The 26,935-nt window shown below is 34.7% G+C and overlaps 1 protein-coding gene across 1 annotated transcript in view; it reads left to right on the top strand.

Moving 5' to 3' along the window:
* Positions 1–2,667: 2,667 nt before the first annotated feature.
* Positions 2,668–26,935, top strand: part of LOC144439468 (kelch-like protein 18) — a 56,368-nt gene continuing 32,100 nt past the window's right edge. Inside the window, exon 1 of the mRNA XM_078128755.1 lies at positions 2,668–2,756. The gene's annotated coding sequence lies outside the window, so the exon portion shown is untranslated. The remainder of the gene's footprint in view (positions 2,757–26,935) is intronic.

Here is a 26,935-nt window from a genome sequence, read left to right as displayed (position 1 = left end):
TCTAATTGAAATAAACCATTTAACTGTACTGCACTGCAACCAGACACAGACAGGCGGGCGCCTATGTTGTGATGTTTGATTTGATGTCTGCATTGTCGCATTAGTTAAGTTCAGTAGACAAAATGTAGCAAGAAACTGTATTCATTCAATCTTGCTATCTTAAAATACAGCATGTGCTGTTCTTATTGGTTTCTGCGTGGTTGTATCAAACAGAGCCAGTTAACACTAAAATGATCTGGGCTGTGTAAGTAAAGATACAAACAAATATACGAAAAGATTTTATTACAGGGTAAATAATAGAAACCTCGACGTGTGCTTTCTGTATAAGATGAACAACTCAATAAACAATGTATCCCCAGTAAAAATATGTGAGAGGCTTCATTTCTTTTATCCTCTCTGTCCTTTGTACTTCTCTGTGAGATATGACTATCAACACATCGTGCATACAACTAGCAATACTTCGGAAGATAACTTTTTTTTGTATTTTGTATTTTGTTTATGTCTGCCGGTAATTCCGATTATAGGCAATTTAGAAACACCGACAACAACAACAACAACAATAATAACAACAACAACAACAACAGCGTGTACAGTATACACAACACAACACAATAGTGGAAATTTGAAACCCGTACTGTACTAGTTTGTTCAACATCGAATTTACACAATTGCGCTTTGAGGGCGCTATGTATGTTAAGTACAACAGTAATGCACTTCACTGCTTTATGTACCCATTCGCCAAGTGTATTTCTTAATCAATATATGAGCAATATGATACATTGAAAGAATGTTTTCATTAAAAACTACACTTAGCAGGATAGACAGCTATATAGCTATGAAAGAAGGGCGCTATTAAAATTGATGTCAGACATAGTCACATGCTGACAACGACCGGGAGGTGTAAATAGATTCAATGTGACTGATGACGGATAGAAAGAAAACCCGGAGACAATTGTAACATAAGGACACTTTGTGTTATTTGTTTGTTTGTTTGTTTGTTTGTTTGTTTGTTTGTTTGTTTGTTTGTTTCAATTTATTTACAATCATCACACATTCCATATTTAAAATGCACTATTCATTGTAGAAACAACACACCTCTTGGCTATGGGGCCGAATGGAAGAATGAATTTTGTCTGTTTTGTTGTTGTTGTTGTTGTTGTTGTTGTTGTTGTTGTTGTTGCTGCTGCTGCTGCTGCTGCTGCTGTTGTTGTTGTTGTTGCTGCTGCTTGCACTGAAAGTCTAGTGTCCTAGTTGGGGAGAATGAATTACACAGAGTAGCATATTGATCATGAGGTAATATAGTTTTCTAATAACGGACATTACAATGATCAGTCTTCCATCTCAGTTTTATTTTCTTTGGAGTAGAATAAATGAGAAAAGATTAACTGTGTCCGATATAGATTTGGAAAACGAAGGAAGGGATATACATGTAGTAGCTAGCCTTCAAGTATTTCGACACAGCATACTGATTTGCAGAGGAAGGGAGAGACTTATGTTTGTATGACTCTTAAGTGTAAAATTAGGTTCAACCTTTCTGTCTGTCTGCGAAAATATCTTCTGGTTTTGTTTTGTTTTGTTTTGTTTTGTTTTATTTGGGGCGGGGGTTGCTATGTTTTGCACTTGTATTATGAAAAGTACTTCTGATATAGTTTACACATATTGTAATAAAACTGTACACAATATGAGAAAGAAAAGACGATGTTCAAACTTTGTTCGATGTTCGACGAGTCTTTCCCACTGAAGAGTTCCCTTTCATACGCCTGTGTAAATATCTCCTGTACGGCTCTTGCTATAAAGCTGCTCAACAGATGCCATTAACCGTTATGAAATACAGACATTTGCCATTATATCATGCATTGCTGACTTGTACTGGTCGTATAAATCATTAACCTTAACACGTCTTTGCAGATATGAAAACGAGGTTGTCCTAAGAATAGCCCTCGCTAATCACCCGTTTATAGTTATTTCTTTAAAAATCACTTACCTGATAAAATATTTCACTAACTCAAATTGCGCCATTCTTGAATTAACAATGTCATTTTTATTTGTCTTTTATATCAAACTGTAATCACACACATAACGCATCATCGTCTATATATGTGTCAATCACAACTAAATTACATTTATTTCATGTAACTTTTACCGGTAGTTGTTTTTTTCCTTTTTGAAAGATTTCAGTTTTTTGCTTAATTTAGGGATGAGTGATCAAGAACTATAAGCTAATTATGTTTTTATATAATTTTGAAATAAAGTAGAAATAAATCAAATGTTATCGGATGGTCTCGTTCCATCCTGTGCTAATTACTGCGATTGTAAAGTTGATCTTGTGGAAATCGAGTTGTGTGTTACGTTATTTTTGTCAAAGTTCACATTCTTTGCATGCCGTTCACAGTGTGTAGATATAGTGAAGTGTGTCGGGAATATCTAATTCATAGTACTATTCTTTAACGAAAATTTCTTAAACAATTAGACATGCGATGGAGTTGTTAGTAGAAATTTATAGAAACAAAACATTGTGGGTGATTTACCGTACGATTTCCATCATTCGCACCAATCTGATTAAAATCTCACAATCGTATCGGTTGCTAGATGTACGCCCTCTAGTGTTGACCCACTTACCTGCTATCCGGTTGTGTCTGGGTGTATTGTATTTGTTATTGGGTGTTCCCCAAGTTGACACCGTAGCAAACTCTGCCGCCGAAAGAGCAACTACTTGGAAATTTGTGAAGTTCGTAGCAAAATGTTGTTATCGTGAGGTAAGTATTTATTACATTGTGTATCAGAGTTGATTCTACCACGATTATTATGGCTGTTATCACGGTACAAATTGGTTATGAAGTCAGCAGTGCAGTGTCATTGCCAACCCGGGGGCCAGCCGCTGTGCTGTCATTCGTCTCTTACCGGTACGCGGTATATACATACATGCAGTAACTTTATTTTGGTGTACAATCTATTTTCCACGCTTTGTGGCCACGTTCAGGATGTAACTTGACACGGATTGAGTTCAGAACAATGCCGTCTTTATGCTGGCACAGTGACTGACACCGTTCAGTACATTGTTTCATCGATAGGTGTGAAAGACTATTAGACTAACGGGAACGTGTTAGGCAACATTTGAATACCCGACGCATTAATTGTTTGCAATTCGCTTATAAACCGTAAGTCGTGCTGGTTGTCGTGGTCGAAAGCTCAATATGAACTACTCGGACTGACAAAACGATTCAAATAATACAGTGAACTGTCCAATGGCCATGCGACGTCCAATTTTCATATACAGCATGGTAGTCTCTGTGAAAGAAATGTGTAGACAACTCGTATGGGTAAGAGAGATGACTGTCAGTGTTGGAGGTCAAGAAAAAATCAAATTGAATTATTGGAAGTGTTGAACGCCTTGGGGCTTCAGTACACTCATCAAGTAAAGTTGTTCTAATAGTTATTTCATTCTAATATCTTTAACTTGGTTGTGGCTGTCAAATGGATGGAAACATCTAGGTTTCAACATTTTCTTCTAATAACTTAGATTTTCCTCAACTCCAGATTTGTTCATTCATATACACATGTAGCTCTTTAGTTTAATGTTCGTCGCAGGATATGCAACTGTTAAAGTAATCTCAATTCATGGCGAAAGATAAAAAGTATACACATACAACTGCTGCCCTTGCACCAGGCACCCCCTCCCCTCCCTGTCACCCACCAAAAGATCGGAATGAAGATGACAACATTTGACAAATCAATTCACAGTTAACAAGCATACATTTATACCGTGAATCCACTGAACTGGTTCGACAAAGAATAAATAAAATATGTTACATCCACCTGCTTTAGAAACATCTGATAAGAATTACAAGTTTTAAAAAAAATCAGAATTGATGTATATTTAAATTGTAAGTGTTGACATCTTTGGTCGTTTGCATGTCTGTAGACGATATTGATTATAGGGTCAAAGGTCGTGAAAGAACGTAGTGGGAGATAGAAAGCATTATTAATAGAATCTGTGTAAGTCTCACACGTAATGTCCAACAAGTATCATATATCTATTTCTAATAGCCAACAGTCCAAGGAATAGATGGTCTATTACACAGCACTAATGTCAGAATGCGGTGATAGCTGTTTCTTATTTTCCCATCAAACAATTCTTCAAATCTTGTCCATATTTCTGAGATTGGCTAATACTTCTCTCATAACACACTACATTGTAGAAGTGATACAAACCATGGAAGTATGTGGGTTATACTTCCATGTACAAACAGAGAACTCACCAGGAAAGTTTTCTGTGTGAAAATGTATAGAATTGATGGAATTTTATCTATGATATTCTGCATTTTAAAGTATACTGTAGAGGGAGATGGCAGCACACGATTGGTATGTTATATCCACATCTAGTCCATATATATACTTCTAGCAATATTAAAAAGTGGCTTTGACATTATGAATAAAAATTGTTTACCCACAGTCAAACAATTCTTTTTGCGAAGATGAATGTGATATTTTCACTGACGTCAAGTCAGCATCATCAGGGGTATATTACAATGAACTGACACCATGTCTTGCTTGCTAGAAATATGTTACATTGTAAACAAGTTGGAGCATACAGTTTACAGCTGACAAAGCATCGACAAAAATTTTGACTTTGTCTCGAAAAAAATTATTGAACAGAATATGACTTTATATTTTATTTGTCTAGTTTTTGAGAAACCTCACAAAAAACTGTCAGTATTAACTATATTATTCAACCACATAAATATAATGGATAAAGTTTAAACAGTGAATCCAAATGTGAAATATTAATGATGCTATTGCTACTGTACATTATATGTTTTACATGTAAAAATGTTTGTTATTTTGAAGTCAAAACAGAAATTTCAAAAATTACTTGCATCTATAATTAGATTCAAAGCTGTTTGGTAGCTAGCAATAGCATAGCAAGATATCTAGAATTACATTGGACATATTAGTATGTGTTCATTTAGCCAAGACTCAAGTCATGGGGGGATTTGGACTCACCTCTTCCCATCATGCCTAGCGTAAGGTTAAGGGTTGTGTATTTAAACTTAAAATATATGCATTTTATCATGGAATATGGTAATCATGTTAGTCTAGAAAACTATATGTGTAGGTTCATTTTCTATGATCTCTTTCTCCACTGTATAGCCAGATGGCTTTCTCTAGTACAACATTTCCTCCTTAGAAACGACACCGGTAGTTTAATGCTATTGGAGTGGTTTTTTAAAAAAATGTGATGATGTTAACGCATTCTCATGTGACTTAGGCTTTCAAACTGTAGGTTGAGTTTGTAGTAAACTGAATGAAATAACCAATGACAACTGCCTGTCAGTGTGTGATGGAGTACTACTGACATGTGCTGTTTGCCCTTTCCCCAGCAGCAAATTTAGCTTGACTTTCAATAGAATTTGTCCATTTAACTATACATGGAGAGAGAGATAGTAGACAACAAGCTCACAATACAATCTGTAAACTATAGTCATGTTTACATTATATTGCTCCACTCTCCTTGTTCATTCAGATCATACAGTGATACTTTTGACATCATCTCACAGCAAGTACAGTGTAGTTTTTTATTAAAAAATGCAATATATAAGAATTTGCATTAGCTTACTCAGACTGTTCAACCTTATGCTAGGCCTGATGGGATTTTAAGCGGTGATAGCCAAATCCTCATATAACATGACTCTAAGCCAGTGTTCATATTATATCATAAATAGCAGTGGAAATGAATTTAAGATTCACAATGTCCAATTATATTATTTCAAGGGTTTTATCTTTATAAGATGTGGAAGTCAACAAACGAACATAAAACACATGGTACATGTATATATCAAAATGTTTGGTAATCCACTTAGTTTAGAGAATATATTGTGAGGGTTGAATTTCTTTGTGACTTGATATCGAAATCTTCTAAAGTTGTAGCCAAGAAAGATAATGTTTAGAGTAAACCCAGCTTACAGTACGTAGTCTGTGGATATTGCCAGTCCTTGTAATAAACTAGCATTGTCCTAGTATAGTAAAAAATATGGCACCAGATACAGAGAATTCCAGTGTAAGTGTAACATGCGATAAGCCTCTAGGCACATGCTAGTATGTTAAGTGCAGTGATTTGAATATGACTTTATACAGCTGGTAGTCATTTGACTTTCACTTCATATACATGTGCACTAATGTATTGTTTAGTAGGTGTACTGAAAATGCAGGAAATCCTGACTCATGGTTTGAGTGGCCATGCATATTTTATAGCAACAAAAGACTAAGGAAACACTTTCATTAAATATCTGCAATATCACAACAGTGAAAATATGTTCAATAGGTTTGGGATATGAATCACATGAATTATGCAATATTATAGGATATACGTTCTTTTTTTTCTTTTTTTTTTATAGTAAAATTACTTCAAATTAGTCAGGAAGTAACACATATGACAGCAGGCAATCAAGGTTTTGGCTTACAAGGATAGCTGCAAACTAAGCTATTGTTGTGACATGTTGATATAAGCTATTGGGTGGTACTTTTACTCACAGCAGGGTGGTGTTTCTGATGACTTCCATGATTTTGAAGTGTCCTTTTTTGGGGACTTCCAATGTTTATACTATCTTGATTACAGGAGGATTATATCCATACAACAGATGTACCACTATCACCAACTTGTGTAAATCTACCACATTGAAGATTTGACAATAGATTTAGTTTGTGTCTGTCTTAGCAAGCCAAAACCTTGTTTGCCAATGTAGAAAATATCATATAGTGAATTTGCTGAAGTCATTTTGGTGATGAAAGTGGTTTGTACTGAAGAAGTTAAGTATATGTAAAATGATTGAAATAATGCGAGTTTACAGTGGATACATTTTGATGTGGCTGTACAATGCAATACAATGCAATACAATGCAATACAATGCAATACAATGCAGTATAATACTGGTTTAAAGGCCCACTGCAGATCTAGGTGTGGAATACAGTTGTTTGTCAAAACTATAAAAAAAGAAATTTTGGTCCAGAACAAAACAATGATCCCATGTAATCCTTATTTAGATAGATAACACTAATGCAATGACCCAGGATTGAAACATAGCCCTTTAAATCTTATGAGAAAATTAGTACATGTCTGGCAGAGTTATAGAAAAAGTTGGTCCAGAACAAAAGAATGCTGCCATGTAATCATTATATATACAAAGATAACACTACTAATGTGATGACCGACAATCAAAACATAGCCGTTTAACTTTAAGAACCAGTCTATGGGAAAATCACAGGATGGAACAGTTCAACCTACTGCTGTATAAAGATCTTGGGATATATATACTGCAACTATATAAAAATATTGTGTACAGTAAACACAGAACTGATGTGTATTTTAAACCAATTGTTGTTATAGTATAATCCGTACATGGGAACACAAGAGTATCATGTTCACACACTGTCACTATAAAAATGTAATAGACAGTCAAGGCTGTCATTGTTATCACAATGATCATATATGACAGTTAATTGTGACTGTTAAAGTGTGGGAAATTTGACATGGCATTTTGTATTTTGTACTGACATTGTTTTGCCCAATTGTTGCATTGTAACTGTCTCTGTATTGCGAATGTATAATAATAAGTGTTATACATTGATATGGTAAATATATGTCCGCATAAATGTAAGGAATTTTGTGATAAAGAATCTATGATATGTAAAACTTTGTATTAAAAGTATGTTTTAACATATCATTGAGCAAAGATGAAATGTTCTTACTCCACGTAGGAACTGGAAAGAGAGGAAAATCATTGTCTTAATTTGGATTTTTCTGTTTTCTGTTTTTTTTCACCTTAGTATTATGACACAGATCTGATTGCACAGAAGAGAACTATCTTTTTTGTAGCTTTTTCAGATGTTTTTAAACATTGATAAGAGTAAATGAAAAAGATGAAAAAAGATTTTGTAATGAACACTTCAAACATTACACAAAGTAGAATTTGTAAAAACCAGTCAATACCACAATTTGCAAGCATCGACTTACTGCAGTAAAACACTTGAGTTATGGCTAGCATGTCTACATAGCTGATTAGTGAGAAGGATAGCTGTTGTGTACTCTATCCTCATCTAGATTAAAGTTATCATAGTTCCAGATCAGTGACACAGACAGGCTAAGTTATGGCTGTGGGGGATTCTACCATTCTCATACATGTACATGCTCTTTAACAATCATAAGAATGTACATGTATCAAAAGATAACATGTATAGACATGCAATGATCAACCCACACAACACTTATATCAACAACATACTGCTGACTCATATAAGTATTTCCTGACTTTTTCAATCAATTTAAAAAATGTTCTCAGGCTAGCCTTATCTCATATCCAGTACATACATGCATGTATCAGTGATTACTTACACCTGTGCATGTGCATACTAGTGGTATTTGTATTGCTGTGTAATACTGATAACATTATACATGTATGCAAATGATATGCAAATAAGTGCACAGTTGTGCACGGTTGTTCACTGTACACAAACCTGCTAGGTCTTACAGTGTGATTTTTACAAAAATTTGCTTTTTTCGATAAACGTATGTAATAATAACAGCACTCCGTACCTTGTGAGTGCCCGTACTGTATTGATACTCGGGGTTTTGCACTCATACTTGTGGTGTTTTTCTTCTGTATTTTCATGAGTGTATGACCATGCACAGAGAACACTGCAAGCATTTGTACAAATACCTAGAGTATGCCACACTTGCACTCGCAGATCTTAGGGTTCTGTCACATCATTTTTCAATAACCTTTATTCTCAATCCAAAATTTGATTTGCGATATAATGTTAATGCTTGTTTCAGCAAATGTGTTTGGCAATGTTGTTGACTGTAAACAGTAATCCACTTGTGATAGGCCACTTATACACTCTTCAGTGAGTACTTTGCAGACAGTAAAGTCTACTTTTACAAAGTCTAAAGTTATAGCTGATGTAGTGAAATGAAATCAAACCAAAAATTCTGAAAAAAAAATCAGAAATATAGAAACTATTGATTAATGGATTGAGAATGATTCAGACTATTGGTGCATTCTTGTAATTCAGTGAAAAGAGACATGGGGTTAAAACAATCCACATTTATCATTCTTTCAGATGAGAAGTCATAGTGACATTTTCAATTCCTTACAGTGATATGGTACATGTATATATGACGTACTTTGAAATTAACTTTAATATATTACCCTTGATTTGTACAGTTGTGACCTTTTGGATACTACAGTTGGGTATATGTTTGGAAAGAATTCAATAATTTAGTAAAATACAGAGAGTCAATGGATATTACTAAGCTGTTAGGCCAAATAAAAAAAATTGTGTGGTTCCGATAATACCAAATTTCAAAATAGGGTTGGTTGGTAGGATTTTTTTAAAATCATCAATATGAAAGTACTTTCTGTATGATACACAGAAGACATCATATGATATTCTCTATTCCACCATGTTGTTTTGATCACATGCCGTGATGACGACATCAAATCTCACTATTTCTCAGCTAATTTTTTTAATTTTTCAATAGTTGTTTCAGATTTACCTGAAAAACAGTTTGGCGTTGGTAGTTAAAAACTAGGTTAGGTCAGGTTACCGGAACCAAACAGTTTGTTTTTGTTTGGCCTTAGGTATATTGTAGCTAATGGCTGGAAAGAATCCAATATAGTCGTCAAATACATTTAAAAAGTCTATCAATTTACCCCCGACAGGGATCAGTGACATGGAAAATTGATGATAAAGCAAATTAAATGTAAAGGTTTGGACTTATATCTATATCTGATAGTGATACACAGGTACAAATGTACATAGTCTTGTTTGTTGTGCATATACATATAGTCAGCTGTTTTGTCCTTCTTTCTCTTATGTCTGAAAACATAGGATTGAAAGACTTTGATATTGAAATTGCTGATTGATATTTATTGAAGGCATATTATTTGTCAGAAATGTATTAGGTCCTTTGAAAAAAAATAAAATAAACAACAAATCAACCAATATAGGGAAGACTAACACGCAGAGTCACTTTACAATATCTATATCACTATATCGTCCTTCTTGCAAGTCGGAGCACAGCTTTCCGCTGATGCAACAATTAAGGGCGTCTGTTAAGCACTGCCATACTAAAGAGGGTAGTGGTTTACAATGATAATATTATTAATACATTATACCATGCATAAGCCAAATTGAACAAAAATTATGAGATTTATACCCCAGCCGTTCTACATCATGACAACATGTGTCTGTGTCATGATGATGCATGTCTATGTTACTGGTACTAACTGCGTTCAAAATGTGAGTCAAAATGTTCAACATTGCCTTTTACTTTCCTCGTTCACGATTACTACGATCATCTTCACTTACGTATTTATATAAGAAAAGTCGTTATTCTGGGACAAAAGTCTGTGCTATCCCCGACTGCATTCATAAATGATCATAGTAATCATAACATGTCGTATAAGAACTAGGCTATATATATAAAGTCATGTTGTACAAGGCAAGTTTCTAGGCTGTGCTGTTCTGGGAAATCGTGGTATTCTAGTCATGTGAATGGTTTTACACTGTAAGCCTACTTTTGTTAGGTCATCAATTGTCAAGTGTCTTGAGGATAAATGGAATTCATAGTCATTTCCTTTAGTCCTCATTACACTTTTAATTTAGATATATACTAGTATATATATATATATATATATATATACTGTAAATCCATATATCGGTAGATCAGTCATAATATAGCAGCTCTAAATTGTATTATGTGCACCATATTACGAGATCTCCTTTATTTATCCACTGTGATCAAATTTTCCAAAATTTTTGAAGGTACTGAGACATTCTTCCTCTGTAGGTCACAAATATACTTATATTTCCAGTTACAACATACTAGTAATGTATTTATATTTCACAAAATCAAATTAGATTTTATTATTGAAAAATGAAATTAAATAATTTTCCACTGTGTCAAACCAATGCAAGCAGAATGGGAATTTGTTACTTAAATATTTACTCTGAAATGTGTGTATACATAATTGTTGAATATTTTGTTAGAACCGAAAGTATAGCTTCTTATATGTAAGTATATTTTGTTCTGGATCATTAGATGTGATATATACATGTTTTTGATATTTTGTTAAATCCAGATAGCTTCTAGTCATGGTACTCAAGTTGTTATGGATATATGTATTAGTATAGTTGTGAAAAGATATGGTGTTTCACGTGTAACATGTATATTTTAGCTAAATACAGAGAAGTAAATTATTAGTGCAAGATTGAAAATAGCAAACCAGCAAAAATGTCTGGACTTTACAAAGTCGCTGTGTCCTCTTGTCTCGCTACTTGTGAAAAGCTGTAATTTAGGGCTGTATTATTGTTGAGGTCAAATTAACATGACCTGGGTCATGACCTTACAGACTGGCTTTTGTTATGTAAATAGAAATCAAAACACGGCAAGTGAAGTGTGAAGTAAATGAAAGCAAGTAAGGAATGGCGTTGTAGACGTTAGTTCAGTGACTTGTAAAATCTGAACCTAGAGAAATTGAAAGCATAAGACCAATGGTTGTCTGATTCAATTTGTGGTACGTATGTATGATGTGCATGGATGAGTGAATGATATCCTGGAATACATCCAACATTCCATATTGAGTCTGGAAGTAGTAATGGCCAGGGGCAGGGAGTCTGCTATCGGTGTCTGTGATTTCAAGTGACATATTTCATTCTTGAGATATTGATATGAGGCACTATTACGATTAATAGATTTTTAGATTTATATACTGCCGCTTTCACTGTTGTACTGCAAAGGAACAAGAAAATGAAAGGAGCGTTGAATTTTGTCAAATTTATGTCTGAAATCTGAAGAATGTAAAAAACCCAGTAATATTATGTAGTGTGTTGTCAAGGTACACTTTTCATAGAATGATAATAAAATTAATGAAAATCATGTTTTCCGTTCAAAAAGACACCCATTTTGGGTCAATCTGAAAAAAAAGTAAGAAAAATAACATTCACATAATTACCTTTCTGAAAAAATAAGTTTTAAACAGGCGTCATCATTACTTACTGAGCATCTTTCATTTTAGAATACAGTAAGATGTTGTTTATCTCTCATAAACCTGCATCTTGTACAAAATGAACACAGATATTCCCTGGTATTTCTATTGTAGCTAGTGTCAACTTTATCCATTCTTCAGTGTGATAGGCACAGGACATAAAATAAAAATCATCAAAAATTAATATACATTAATCAGTTCCTCAGTCTTGATTTTATTATCAAGTGGTCAAAAACCATACAGGCACATTGGTTATCAAGTGGTCAAAAACCATATTACAAATTTACAGGCACATTGGTAATCAACTGGTCTAAACCATACAGGCTCATTCGTCATCAAGTGGTGAATCAATTACAATACAGGCACGCACATTGGTCATCAAGTGGTCAAAACCATATTACAATACAGACACATTGGTCATCAAGTGGTCAAAGCCATACACTGGCACATTGGTAATCAAGTGGTCGAAACCATACAGGCACATTGGTAATCAAGTGGTCGAAACCGTACACTGGCACATTGGTCATCAAGTGGTCAAAACCATATTACAATACAGGCACATTGGTAATCAAGTGGTCGAAACCATACAGGCACATTGGTAATCAAGTGGTCGAAACCGTACACTGGCACATTGGTCATCAAGTGGTCAAAACCATACACAGGCACATTGGTAATCAAGTGGTCGAAACCGTACAGGCACATTGGTTATCAAGTGGTCAAAACCGTACACACCATTATGAAATGCAAATGTGTGAAAAATGTGTTTAAATATTTTGGGCAATGCAAATGAAATAATAATGAAAACAATGCAATGTGTTTGTTACTGAACTAAACAGTGCTGTTACCCCTGGCACAGATCTATAATAACACAACAGCCTTATCTCTCACTTCCTTATCTCTCCTGGCACAGACCTTAAAGTGGAATCCCAATCAAGGAAATAGATGTATTTATCTCAAGGTAATAAGCACTTAGGATCCACGAATAGTCAGTGTGCATCTAATAGATATGTATGTCTGCTATAAAGTCCCATGATGCAATGGTGGACCAGTGTGAAAACAATACAGGTGAAATAGAGTTACAATTTGGTGTTTCTTGGTTTGGATGCCAATATGGTCTCTAAACTACAAAAAAGAAAGATAAAACTAAAAGATTCGATGAGGGATAGTACTAGATTAGTGTTTCTTAGTCTAGTTCCTGATGGACCGTATGCCGTATTACGTTAACTTTACACTTATACCATCTAGTCAAGCCAGAGACTCTCACACAGAATTCTGTGCTCCCACCTACAGCGTTCATATAAACATGATGATGTCATTGCATCCCCACATGATTTTAGTCCTGGTTGGACATAGTCAAAACAGCTGTATCAAATGAATATTAATGAGAGACGACAACAGCCTGTCAATTTGTGATAGATTACTACTGACATGTGCCGTTCGCGCTTTGCTCACCATGGGGGTGAACCAAAATTAACGCCTTTAGTCATGGGCTTGACTAGACAGTACAAGTGTGAAGTTACTATCGATTGCGTTGACCCATCCCGTTTGAGGGAACTAGACACATCGTGATAACTGTGGTCTTCACAACATTATTTTGCATAAGTTTCACCAGTGGGATATGTAAGTGGGGTTTCAAAGATATCGACACTGCGGGAAATGTAAACACTTCTCTGTACCATAACAAAGTGTCATTGATACTGTTTCAACTTCCATGTATTTCCTCCGCCAACTTTGAGAGATGAAGAGTCTGTGTTTCAAAAAACGGTTCTGGATTTGTACAATGTACATGTTGATTTTGAAGTTCTGGTTTTGGTCTTAGTTTTAAACTGTCGAGAGTGTCTCATAATTCTTGCTGAACCATCGATGGTTTTTGCCTACGTATTACCTATTAGCTTGGTATTAGTGACTGTAACTGAACTTGAAGTGTGTCCTGCATGTAGTGAGTATCTGTTACGTACGATTAACGTGTTGCTTCATGCTTGACAGTGTGCCGCAACATCAAACTTAGGGGCCGTGTCATTTTAAAACTGACGCACAAGAAGCGTAATTTCTTCGTTTTTGTTTCATTCGCACGTTTCCATAATTTATATACAGTTGATTTTGACTGTCGCACCACGACAGTGATGAACACGTTATCGGCTTTCACAGCCATGCATGTTTCAACTATCACATGAAAACATCTACAAATCTGTTTGGAATTACTAAACTACGGCTGAATAACTATTTCACATGTTTCAGGCGATCGAACTGTTTGGTTTTCACGTTAATAGAAGGATTGAATCAACATCGGTCGAACGATCAACTTGTTGTTAGTACTGAAAAAATAACGTTCGCAATACCACGCTATCTACAACAATTTAGTCGAAGTTTAGAGGTCACGTCAAACGTGATATCTCATTGGTAATTTCCGGATTTACATTTGTATTCATTTCACTTTATACCCAAACGTGGCCTAACTTAGAACCTTTAGGTGCATTTTAGCGATGCCCTCTCCATAGTCTATTCAACTCAATTATCTTGAATGTCCTATAAGTTGCCACTAGGATTGAACGATCGGCTTGTACCACCCTTCGGTAATTTTCGTTGACAAGGTCACATGCCGTAACGCGTACGTACGTAGTATAGAGTGCAGTGTTGTTGGACCTCATCGTGTGTAAACAGCTAACCCGTCTAGAATTTGGCATAAGGTAATCCTCAAAGCTAGAGTTGCAGGTACAAGAAAACAAATAATGTCTGCAATATTACATGTACAGTGTAACCCCTTGCTATGGCAGTCGGTTTACGTGTATCACCCAAGTCGGAAGAAATTGGTTGACGTGTGCGTCCAAGTATCATCATTTATACTATAGTCGGGACGACAAAACAAACTGTAAAAACTCTTTTGATTTCAGGAACTTCTGTTTAACGTGAAAACCAAAAAATTCGATCGCCTGAAATAATTATTCAGCAATGGTTTAGTAATTCCAAACAGATTTGTAGATGTTTTCAAGTGATAGTTGAAACATGAATGACTGAAATCCGCTAAAACGTGTTCATCACTGTGGTAGTGCGACAGTCGAAACATGGAAGTTGAAGCAGTATCGATGACGCTTTGTTATGGTACATAGAAGTGTTTACATTTCCTGCAGTGCCGATATCTTTGAAACCCCACTTACAGATCCCACTGGTGAAATTTATGCAAAATAATGTTGTGAAGACCACAGTTATCACGATGTGTCTAGTTCCCTCAAACGGGACGGATCAACGCAATCGATAGTAATAATATGGAATACAGTTCATCAGGAACTAGACTATATGTGTGTTTCTTGGCAATAGCACAAAATTTATGAGATATGAAATTGTGAATTGATTCTCAAGTCAAAGTTGATGAAAATACCTTTATTTCCAGGAGTTGCATTCCCCTTTGATCTTTTTATCGCAGGTGTCTAGTTTGTTTACTACTAAGATAACAATTTAAACAATACAATACATGTCTGCAGGTGTTTTGGCCATCACTTATGTGTGATAACCTTTGACATTTAGACTCCGAATCTCCCAAGGGAGCTGCTAGTATGCAAAAAAAATGACTATATCCACACAGGCAGCTTTGATGTGGTTATATACTTTAACTGTAGGCGCTGACCAGAACTGGCTTACACATAAATCAAATGAAGAAATAAAGTACATGTATAATGTGGTTATCAGTATTTTATTCGTTCACAATGGGGAAGGGTGGGGGGCATATGTGGTGGTTTGTAACCAAAATTCCAGGCCTGTAAGGGTTTTGGCTTTTGCCTTTGCCCCTGGCATTTCGCTAGTGGGTGTTTCAGCCAGAACGAAGGTGCAAATTCTTATTAGGTTTTACATGTTTCCCTTGTGAGATGACATTAATAGCATCACCATGTGATTAGAACCAACTCAGAGAGTTGAGCTTTATGATGTAAACTTAATTAACGTGTTCAATTATGATTGAACACTGCAAGGGAAATTGTAATCCAGCTGCTAGCAAAATGCCAGGCATGGTAGTGGAAAGGTGGTCAGAGAGCCAAAAATCACCACATGACTGTATTCTAGGATAAATATAGTCTAGTTCCTGACAGGGACCGTATTCAGTGTGTACTTTATCACTATCCAGGTCCAGTCAAGGCCCTGGCGAAAGGCGTTAATTATGGTTCACCCCCATGGTGAGCGAAGTGTCAATGGCCATGGCTGTCGTCACCACTCACTAATATTCATTTGGTTCAGCTGTTTTGATGATGTCCAATGTCCAACGACTCAACCTCTAGTCATTTAAACTAAAATCACGTGGGATTCAACAACATAATCATGTTTATATGAATGCTGTAGGAGGGAGCACAGAAATATGTGCAGTCTAACCGTTGGGGCCTTGACTAGACTGGGATAGTGATGAAGTAGATACGGAATACAGTCCCTGTCAGGAACTAGACTAGGCTAAATATGATACTTTACTTGTATTAACCTGTACACTAATATTGTACTTGATGGTTTGAAGTAACTTATAAAACTGCTGTTTGTATAGTATGATTGTATTTTATGCCATAAACATTGCTCTGTTTCCAAGTAGTCCAGGAATCTCAATTTCTCATATAAATTCCTAAAATTCTTGACCACAATTACATGCTTAAAATTCTCAATCTTCTATAAGAACATATTACGTGAACCAGTTAGAAACTAAATTGTCCGTATATCAGTTTTCAGTTGTTGTTTACTTGTATTTATCCGAGGTTGTAATTCATCTGGTTCATAAGACTCATACAGAATTAGTTGCCACCCCTAAATGACTGTTAGTAATGGAACATCCCAGGCTAGAGTCAGTGATTGGTCAATACTTCAGTTTCACTTTGAAACTTGTTTGGATATATATATCACTGTGTACATTTGTGTTACTACAAATGTGGAAGACATACATTGTACTCGATATACAATAATACATAGACATATGGACTAAGCAAACCTATTCAGTTCCCAATTGTTTCTTTGAGTAGACAACTTTAGTACATGTGCAAATACAGGAAATCTACTCATAGCCCACATTCCAAATTACACAATCTATTAAGTTAGTTCTGAGGACTGTGTAACCATGACAGGTGAGTTCAGCATGTTTGGTAGATTGGCAGAGCATTTTATCATGGCCACAAGTATGAGTAGCAGATTGTATCAGTCTTAATTGCAAAACCTGTTTAATGCGCTGATGTGTTATTTTGGTATAGACTTGTCTTCCTAAGTTCAAAAGTGACTAAATTCTGATATGGACTCTATTGATTTCTACTCTCTGTATCTGAATATCACTTACAACAATTGTGAATACATCTTCGATAATATGCGAACAAAGTGATGCATCAATAACGTTCACCTTGATAATGACCTGCATTATTTGTTCATTACTCATGTGTTCATAGCACTTGTGTGTGTTCATGTACATAATGACTTCATTTGAATAATAACACTGTAATCAGCTGATGAGATATTCTGATAAAAGCTTTGGGGTATAGCTGTAACTGAGTCATCAAACTGTAATATTCATTTGATAAGGGAAGCTAGACAAGCTGAGAAATACAAGAGATTGCCAAGTTACAAGTATCAGCGCCATAAACAGGCTACAGAGACACATATAAGACAAAGAACATGTAAACTGAATGTTATCACTAATCCTATATCTGATAATAAACACACACATCCTGGTATTGTGTGTCAGTAGGGATACCATCAACTTGATGTGTTTGAAAGAAAACTGGGTGAAGTTCATATAATTTATGTCAGACACGCGTCGGGACATTTATGTACAAACACTTTGGAAATGATTCCCACACAAAAATTGACCTTAGCTATTGACACGAAGTACATGAAAGTAGTCTTACACTATTTTTTCTGTTTATATAGCATTTTTTTCAAATTTCATTTCTTAAGAACTGCTTGCTTTAAAGTTACTGGATTTAAAAAGGCAAACCAAAACAACAAGTAAGAATACCCAAAAACTGCATGTATGGAATTGTAAGATATTTATTCAATACCTATTAAAGGCTGAGTCGGTTTACTGTTTTTTTAGCCTGTTTACGGTGCTTGTGATACTCTGTTTGTCTCTCTCATCTCATCTCATGATTGTGTTGAGCATGTTTAGAACTGATTCAGTAAGCCACAGCCCCAATGTCATTATCAAATACTTGTAAATGGCATGCGTACCACAAGTGTCATAAACAGACTAGTGTTTTTCAAAACTAGTAATGTGGTGAAACTTTAAAAAAAAAAAGACATCCATTCTTTATATTCCTCAAAATCAATTTGAAAAATATGTTTCAGTTCACAGCATTGAAGTCATTCAGTTGTTTCCATTATAAGGGAAGAAAGAAAATTGAATTGTTTTTGTACTTAGTGGAATTGAGTAGAGTAGAAACTTAATTACATCATTATGGCAATAGATCCATTTATGATAAATTCCCCAAGTTGATACATGCATCTTATGAATTTAAATTTAATCAATTTTTTTAAAGTACAAAAATATACATATTAATCAGACAACAGAATTGTTAAAATAATGATTTTTGTACAGGAAGTGTGAACAAGTCTGAACATATGAATTATATAGAGCATTTGCCTTAGACTTTCATCGAGAAGGCATGCATCCCTTTATTTAGATCGTTCTTTTCAACATATGTTTTGTTTCATTTGAAATTCATTCAAAGCAATCCTTGAGTGGTCTTAGAAATTACATGTACAAGGGCTCAGCTTTGGACAGAATATTGAGAAAGGTATCATGTTGTAACAACAGTTTAAATTGAAAAAAAACCCCTCTTTTTAGATACTGTAATATGTAAATGTGTATGTCTGCATTGATGTTTCTACAGTCTTGGCCTTTTACTAGTCATTTCAACTGTGTTCCCAAAGACACATAACTGATAGCTAATTGACTATCTATATACATGTACATATAGCTGGCTAAAAATAACCCTACAATAATTGAATTACATAATGATGTGAGAAGTCTCTTGAACCGCAAAAATAACACATCAAGCATGTTACAAGTAATACATACACATGTAATAGACTCCATTGATTGATTAGTGTAGTCAACTTTGAAGGTTTGGTTTGGTTTGATTGTCATCACCACAAACCCAGAGACTTGTCTGTGGTGTAATACAAGAAGCTCAAACATCTCTGAATGATTTCTAGGTTACCAACCGAATGACAAGCTTCTACCTGTTACACCATGTCTGACAAGACTTTACTGATGGCTATTTTGTAGGTAGTAGATTCTTATACACAGTGTTATGTCTGTATCCTCAGGGGTGGGGGTAGGGGGTGGGATCTTCAAGGCTCCCATAGAAAGGTATATGGGTATGTTCTGCCCAAATGTGTCACTTTTTTCCTGCCCTAAATATGGATCTACTTTTTGTGTAAAAATTCCAGGGTCGATAAACATGTGTTCATATTCCCTATTCCATGCATAAGAATTTTCTCAAATTCCAGATTAAAAGGTAAAATCACTTTCAAACAGTCAAAGAAATTGTCTCCACTGATTGTCTAGCATGTGACTGTAATGCATTGTTTAGTGTAATACTAATATGAGCACTCCAGGGTCATGATTCAATGACCTGTATAGCACCTGTTATTTCACCAAAAACAAAGTCCTTAGAAGTACAATGGATCAATATTTAGAACCTGAGCAGCACACCCCTGTTTACTCTGTATCTAGAATTTGTTGTTGTCTTTGCACCTCCTGTTTACATAGAGAAGCCAAAAACACACATGCAAACAACAATTTGAAAACACCACCGAAAATACATCTTTTTCAAAACAATCCGTTTTCAATCAAAAAATGATTTTGTGGAATATATGAAAATGGAAAGATTCAAAAATGCACAAATTTGACGGCGTACTTATGCAAGTGCTTAAACAGTTTTGGTATGTTTGCACATGTGCAAGAGCATCATGATCGATTTGTGCGGTCTTCGGTGTTTTCGCGTATACAGTCATAAATGTTTGTGATCCTAATCATGAAAACATATAAAAATGAAAACGATATTAGCGTTTTTTTTTAATTTCAAAACATCATTGAGATGACAATCTTGCAAAATTAAATTGTGTATTAATGCAGCCAGAATTCATCCATGCAATAAATTCACAACACTCAGTCAGTTAAAATTGATGTTGTGCAGTACATGCGTTTATTAATATCAATAAAAATGCCAAGAGGTTCTGAGAAGAGTTAATTATCTGTGCAAACGTAAGCGTGACAAAATCACTCAGATGGATATTTAAATTTGATTTATTGACGAATGACTTATAGGTAAATGTAATGTCATAATAAATCAGCCGTAATGCCTGGCCTAGGTAATTGAAACTCTGTTTTTGTGACATTTTCTCTTGAGGCAGTTTGGAAAAAACCAGGGGATCATCGTTATCTGTCATTGAATATTTTGCAAATAAGTTGACTGTTCTGACTGAAAAAAAAATCACCAAAGACAGGAAGAGATCATAAAGTTGACTATTAAATGTATAGGTATGGGAAATTTGAAGTTGCAGTTTGATATTTGATAGATCTGCAAGTGGTTTTCTTCAGGGTAATAGTGCATGCGCAGCTAAAGATGTACCAAATTTGTACCAAACACCACACCTGTATATGTATAGACCATACCTATATATTACATGTATAGACCATACCTGTATATGTATAGACCACACCTGTATATTACATGTATAGACCATACCTGTATATTACATGTATAGACCATACCTGTATATGTATAGACCATACCTGTATATTACATGTATAGACCATACCTGTATATGTATAGACCATATCTGTATATTACATGTATAGACCATACCTGTATATTACATGTATAGACCATACCTGTATATTACATGTATAGACCATACCTGTATATGTATAGACCATACCTGTATATTACATGTATAGACCATACCTGTATATTACATGTATAGACCATACCTGTATATGTATAGACCATATCTGTATATTACATGTATAGACCATACCTGTATATTACATGTATAGACCATACCTGTATATTACATGTATAGACCATACCGGTACATGTATAGACCACACCTGTATATTACATGTATAGACCATACCTGTATATTACATGTATAGACCATACCTGTATACCTGTACATGTATAGACCATACCTGTATATGTATAGACCATACCTGTATATGTATAGACCATACCTGTATATTACATGTATAGACCATACCTGTATATGTATAGACCATACCTGTATATTACATGTATATATCTGTATATGTATCCTAAAGTATGTTACCAAGATTACCAAATTTGCTTCAAACACATTTACCTGTGTATGTATCCTACCAATATATGTTACCATAGTACCAAATTTGAACAAAACACACTCAAGGTACCAAGGTACCAAATTTGTACCAAACACATCCTTTTACATATATATTACCATGGTACCAAATGTGTATCAAACACATCCTGTACTTATAGTATTACCATGGTACCAGATATGTACCAAACACCATACATCATGTACCTGTATATTAATGTATTCCAATATATTATACCTGAATTCTGAAAACCTTAATAGGATTGCCTGAATACGAACAAGTTGAATGAGATATATAACAATTTGTACTTAGCTTAGTGGAACGTGACATGTGATGGATGTTAAGTCAAAATGTGTCAGACAAGGGCTTCAACAACTCTCTATGTAGCTGACTTAACTATACATGCAGTGTCAAAGCTTCTCCTATGTGTGACGGACAATGGGGGTTAACAATTGGGTCTTCAGACACATTAAAACTGTACATGCGGTGTGCAAGTAGATGGAGCTGTCTGCAAGGATATGAAGACTAAGGAGTCATCGCTGAGGTTTCCATGGAAACAAGTAACAACTAGAAGAGTTGTTCACTTCACATGACAGCGGGGATAAAAAATGTACAGTTGTATCATTCATTTGGGTGCTATAGTTACATCAAAATAAACCAGAAATATGCTATTTTTTTGTGAGAGTGTTGATAGCTTTTATTACAATTTTAGTATCATTAATTAAAGGGCTCTTGTTTGAGCACAAGGCCTCGTAAGATGAGAAGGATGGATGACATAAAAGTTTCACTGGCCAATAACATACGAACGTAACATAACATAATGTGACAGAACTATAAATCACCGCATCGTATATTAAGCTTTGATGAAGTGAGGACACGTCATTCTCTCGTCAACAGATGATGGTATCGTGATGTACATGCAACTTGTATGTAATAGAAATTTAGTCTTGCTTGGAAACTACAGCTAGCTTTACAGATACATTAATGTAGGTATGTTGTTTTCTTAACTATCAGTCTTTGTAGAATTTAAGAAAACGGCTTTACTTAAGTTTGGGAACCATGGTAACAGATGGTGAATCTTGTCATTTTGCATAGTTTTCTGTATCATGTATCATAATTTTGTGTGTAACCCTGGTAACAAAGGAGGGAAATCTGGAAAAACTTGCATAGATATCCATACCTTCTGCCATAATATTGGTGGGGAACTATGGTAACAGAGGGGAAATTCGGTACACTTGAACTTGCATGTAGCTTTCCATACCATGTATTCGTGAACTCCAATGTGGTTTCATTTTGATCTTCTATGGCAAAAATCTGCACTATTTATGCATTAATGTACTTTGCAGAAAAAGAACTAGGTTTTTGAAGTAATAGTTACTACCTGGATGTATTTACATATCTGCATGAGCCAACAACTCAAAACTGGGTACTAAGCAAGATTTAAACCAAAAACTAAAATCCATCTCACATTAGTTAAAACATATAAAGCCTCTGATGTATTTAATTATGAAATAACTTGGTGGACATTAAATCAAAGATGAAGACATTTTGTATGTTATTTAAAGAAAAAAAAATTGTATCAATTATTCCATAACTTTATTTTTATTTGTTTATTTAAATTTGTATGTATGCATTTGTTTGTTTGAGTATTTATTTGTGTTTGTTTGTTTGTTTGTTTGTTTGTTTGTTTGTTTGTTTGTTTTTAATCAAACAGGATCAAGGCTCAAACCATATAATTTACAAGCCATGTATTTAATTGATGTCATATTTCATATCATAAATAATATGTGACAAAAACACATGGTGTCAAGATATATTGATATTATCATGTTATGCAACAAACAAAGTTTATCACTTGTTTATTTATATCTCATCATGATTTATATTACAACATTTATGGCAACAATATATCTTGTTTTTCATGGCAGACACTGTCTGATTCTTTCAATTAGATCAATACTGCTGAGTGAAATGTCCAGAATGTAGACTAAGTGTTCACAGGACCTAGTAATCAAAGTGTAATGTTCACAGGACCCAGTAATCAAAGTGTAGTGTTCACAGGACCCAGTAATCAAAGTGTAGTGTTCACAGGACCCAGTAATCAAAGTGTAGTGTTCACAGGACCCCAGTAATCAAAGTGTAATGTTCACAGGACCCAAGTAATCAAAGTGTAGTGTTCACAGGACCACAGTAATCAAAATGTATGCGATATCATGAAATGAGATGCTACTCTCAAATTTTCAAAATAATACACAGCCAATGTTAAGAATTGATGACATCTATCATTATCAGTACTCCCAGGGAGATATAGTTATGTATGCACTACTTTCTGTCGTATATTCAGAAGCTTAGGATATCGTTCAAACTTCATTTCCAAATTTAGAATTAAAAGATTAATACACTGATATAAAAATACATATTATGTTATCATCAGTTTTTAATTTGATTGTCTACTTTCTAGATATAGATGTAACAGGACAAATAAAGGCTGGGGAGCTTGATGAGTGATCAAAATGTGATTTACAGATGGGAAAGTGAGAGAACTAGAAATGAGGTTATATACTAAATAAGTGTACTTTAAATGTACAAGTTTTATTTATCACTAGAGTACTGGGTGGTATTACATGTAGAGATACTAAGTTTAGTATTCCTACATGTTGTGTCACTGAGTGCATTGTTTAACACATTGATTTCTTACACCTAATAGGCTTAGATCATGTCACATGATATGGACTAGTACTAAGTGCCCTAGGGTGAACAGAAAATGAATGGTGCCTGCAGTATGCAAATTTATGTGACAATACCATGTGACATGATCTAAGCCAATCACTGAAGGGTTAAGAATGTGATGCATTATAAAACATAATGTTGGATTATTAAAATGCAGGACTGTTTTATTTGAAGTATTGGTTTATGACAAGAGCTGTGATTGGTTCTGATAATAATACAGACCTGAATGTGATACAACTCATGTATGTTTTGAAAGTTTTACACAAGTTAACATGTGGTACGTATTACAAAATTTAATACAAATTTTAATGTATCTAAACTTTGACCCGCATATAATTTTCATTCTGACCTGTCCAACCCATCACACAAATCAAACTGCCATCTACAGACTCAAAATAGTGTCTAGAAATGGCATGACATGTTGTGAATATTCCCCTGACAGTTCTAATACAAGTCGTGGTTTGCACAATATTAGCAGGCATTGACCTGTAGTGTGTGACCTTAAGAGTTCACTTTATCCAAACAAACTTTTGTGAAGAGTGCACAGATCAAGATATATTGCTACACATCAGACTTAGTTTCCTGAGTTCATCCTAAGTTCATCACATGTATTTGTCATCATTTTAAAACTGTCAAGACAGGACCATCTCATTTGTTCCATTATGATGTAGAGGTTTCTAACATAAAGGACCCTTTCATCTCTTACAGTAGTCTAGTTCCTATGCAGTATGGTTACGATTTATTAGACACCACAGTTGGCATATAGACTACTCTTACATTGATGATTGATATGTTGTTTTCTAAAATAAATGAACACCACCAGTATGTGTACAGTGTAGATACAAATCTACTGGAGCTCATATTTAAGTCATCTTTAATACCTATGTGCTCAATGAAAAGAAATAAATAAACAAAGAATGAAAGTATATTTGCTGTTATCTGTTTGTTGTATGGGTATATTCTATGCCTAACTCATTGCGGCTAAAGAACTGAATTCAGTTCTCGGTACCTGCAATAGAGTTATACTGCCTAGACACATCATGAAAGTAACGATAATTCAATTTGATGGTCGACACCATGGCTTCCATTCCACCCACTACACATGCATTATTTACAGGCAAGCATGAGAAAAAGTCAACCTTCTTGTTCTATTTTGAGCTTCTAGTATGAGGTAAAATGCTATTGCAGAAACTCACTTGATAGATATTCAATATGGAATGGAAAGGATTAAAAAAAGAGTTGACATAGTCCTTTTCTCTAGAGTTTCCGAATTACACCTTAAAATCTCTTTTCTACCGGGGTTGGGTGAGGGGGGGGGGGGGGGTATGTTGTTTGTACACACACAAAAAATACAAGCTAGGAAAACAGTACCAGTTAAACATACACGTGGCAGCTCAATAAATGATGAGTCTAATTCACTGTACATTGAAGTTTGTATCTGTAAGTCAAAGATTGTAACTCATAGTTTATATTCCTCTTGGTCATTTTTTTTTTTTTTTGGGGGGGGGGGGAGTTTTCACCTTGAAATAAATAAGAACATTATAGACTTTTTAATGTTATTAAAGGTTTAATAAATATGAACATATATAAGAACGCAAACCTTTAATAAGTTTTCTTGTACTTAAGTTGAAAAAAAAATCACAAAAGTATGAATGCATGATTGATAGCTTCACAAATATGAAATCTAATTTTGCGTGATCAAAATGATCACAATACTGAATACAGAATTACAAATGAGAATTGTTTTGAATCATTTGATTAAAAATAAATGAATATGTTAAAAGTCATGCTGAGATTTAGTAAAACTTTTACACACATATGGCTGAATATGTACCAGTAGTAGTGAATGTGTCTATGTATCAATATGCAAACCACAGTTCCTAGCTATACACAGCCAAATGAAATGTCTGCTTCTCTGGTTGGCAGCATTTGGTCTGGCTGTGTGTTGAATACCACTGAGAAGCCCCTAACATACACCATTATTTGACCTTTTGTTAGTCCTTTTGAACAGTAAGAATGTTAATTTAAGTCTTATTAAAGCCCCGGAGCAACTGAATACTTTTCTCCCTTGTTGGTTTTACAATGACGATGTACTGCTGCCTTGTTGTTCACACACTGCTCTAGGCTCTGAAACGTTATAAGCTCATTATTGGGCAGCTTTTCGATACTCAGTGGAGTCATTGATTGATAAAGTGCATATTATCTATATTTACTTCAGGCATCTCTTCAGAAGGTAAAAACTAACATTGGTAATAAAAGGATGCTAAACAAACCATTTTAAGCTACAAGTACATGTAAATAGTGTATTTACTAAGGTTTTGAAAATGTGGTAACAGAGACATGGAATTTAACAAGCTTTGCTAAAGTGTTCATTAATGGCATACAAATTGGATGGAATTATCCCAATCTGATTAAAATCTGATATGGGAATACACCTCAATTACTGTATTTATGTCTCTTTCTTTTGTATACAGTGTCATTTATTTTCAATTTTGTTGCTTCCTGAGTGACTTCGATCCTCAAAATCAAAAACAAACAGACAGTAAACAGTTAGCATATAGAGGTAAATGACAAAATTGAGTCGTATTTACCACATCAGATTTTAATCATATTGGAATTATCTCATCTCTCTTACAGACCAGGGACGAAACTAGTTCTGATGAACTATTTCCATGGTCCACATCAGATAACAATTGTGTAATTCTTTTGTATCCATTTTGTATATTTGTATCATCTGTATGTTCTTTGAAAGTGTAGCATATTTTTGTTATCTGGTGAAATAAATTTCATTCATTCATTCATTCATTCATTCATTCATTCTTTCTTTCATCCATCCATCCTT

Source organism: Glandiceps talaboti, chromosome 8 (assembly GCF_964340395.1).
Source record: "Glandiceps talaboti chromosome 8, keGlaTala1.1, whole genome shotgun sequence".
Classification (NCBI taxonomy): domain Eukaryota; kingdom Metazoa; phylum Hemichordata; class Enteropneusta; family Spengelidae; genus Glandiceps; species Glandiceps talaboti.
Note: the sequence above shows the minus strand (reverse complement) of the source record. Positions and strands in the feature narration are given on the sequence as shown.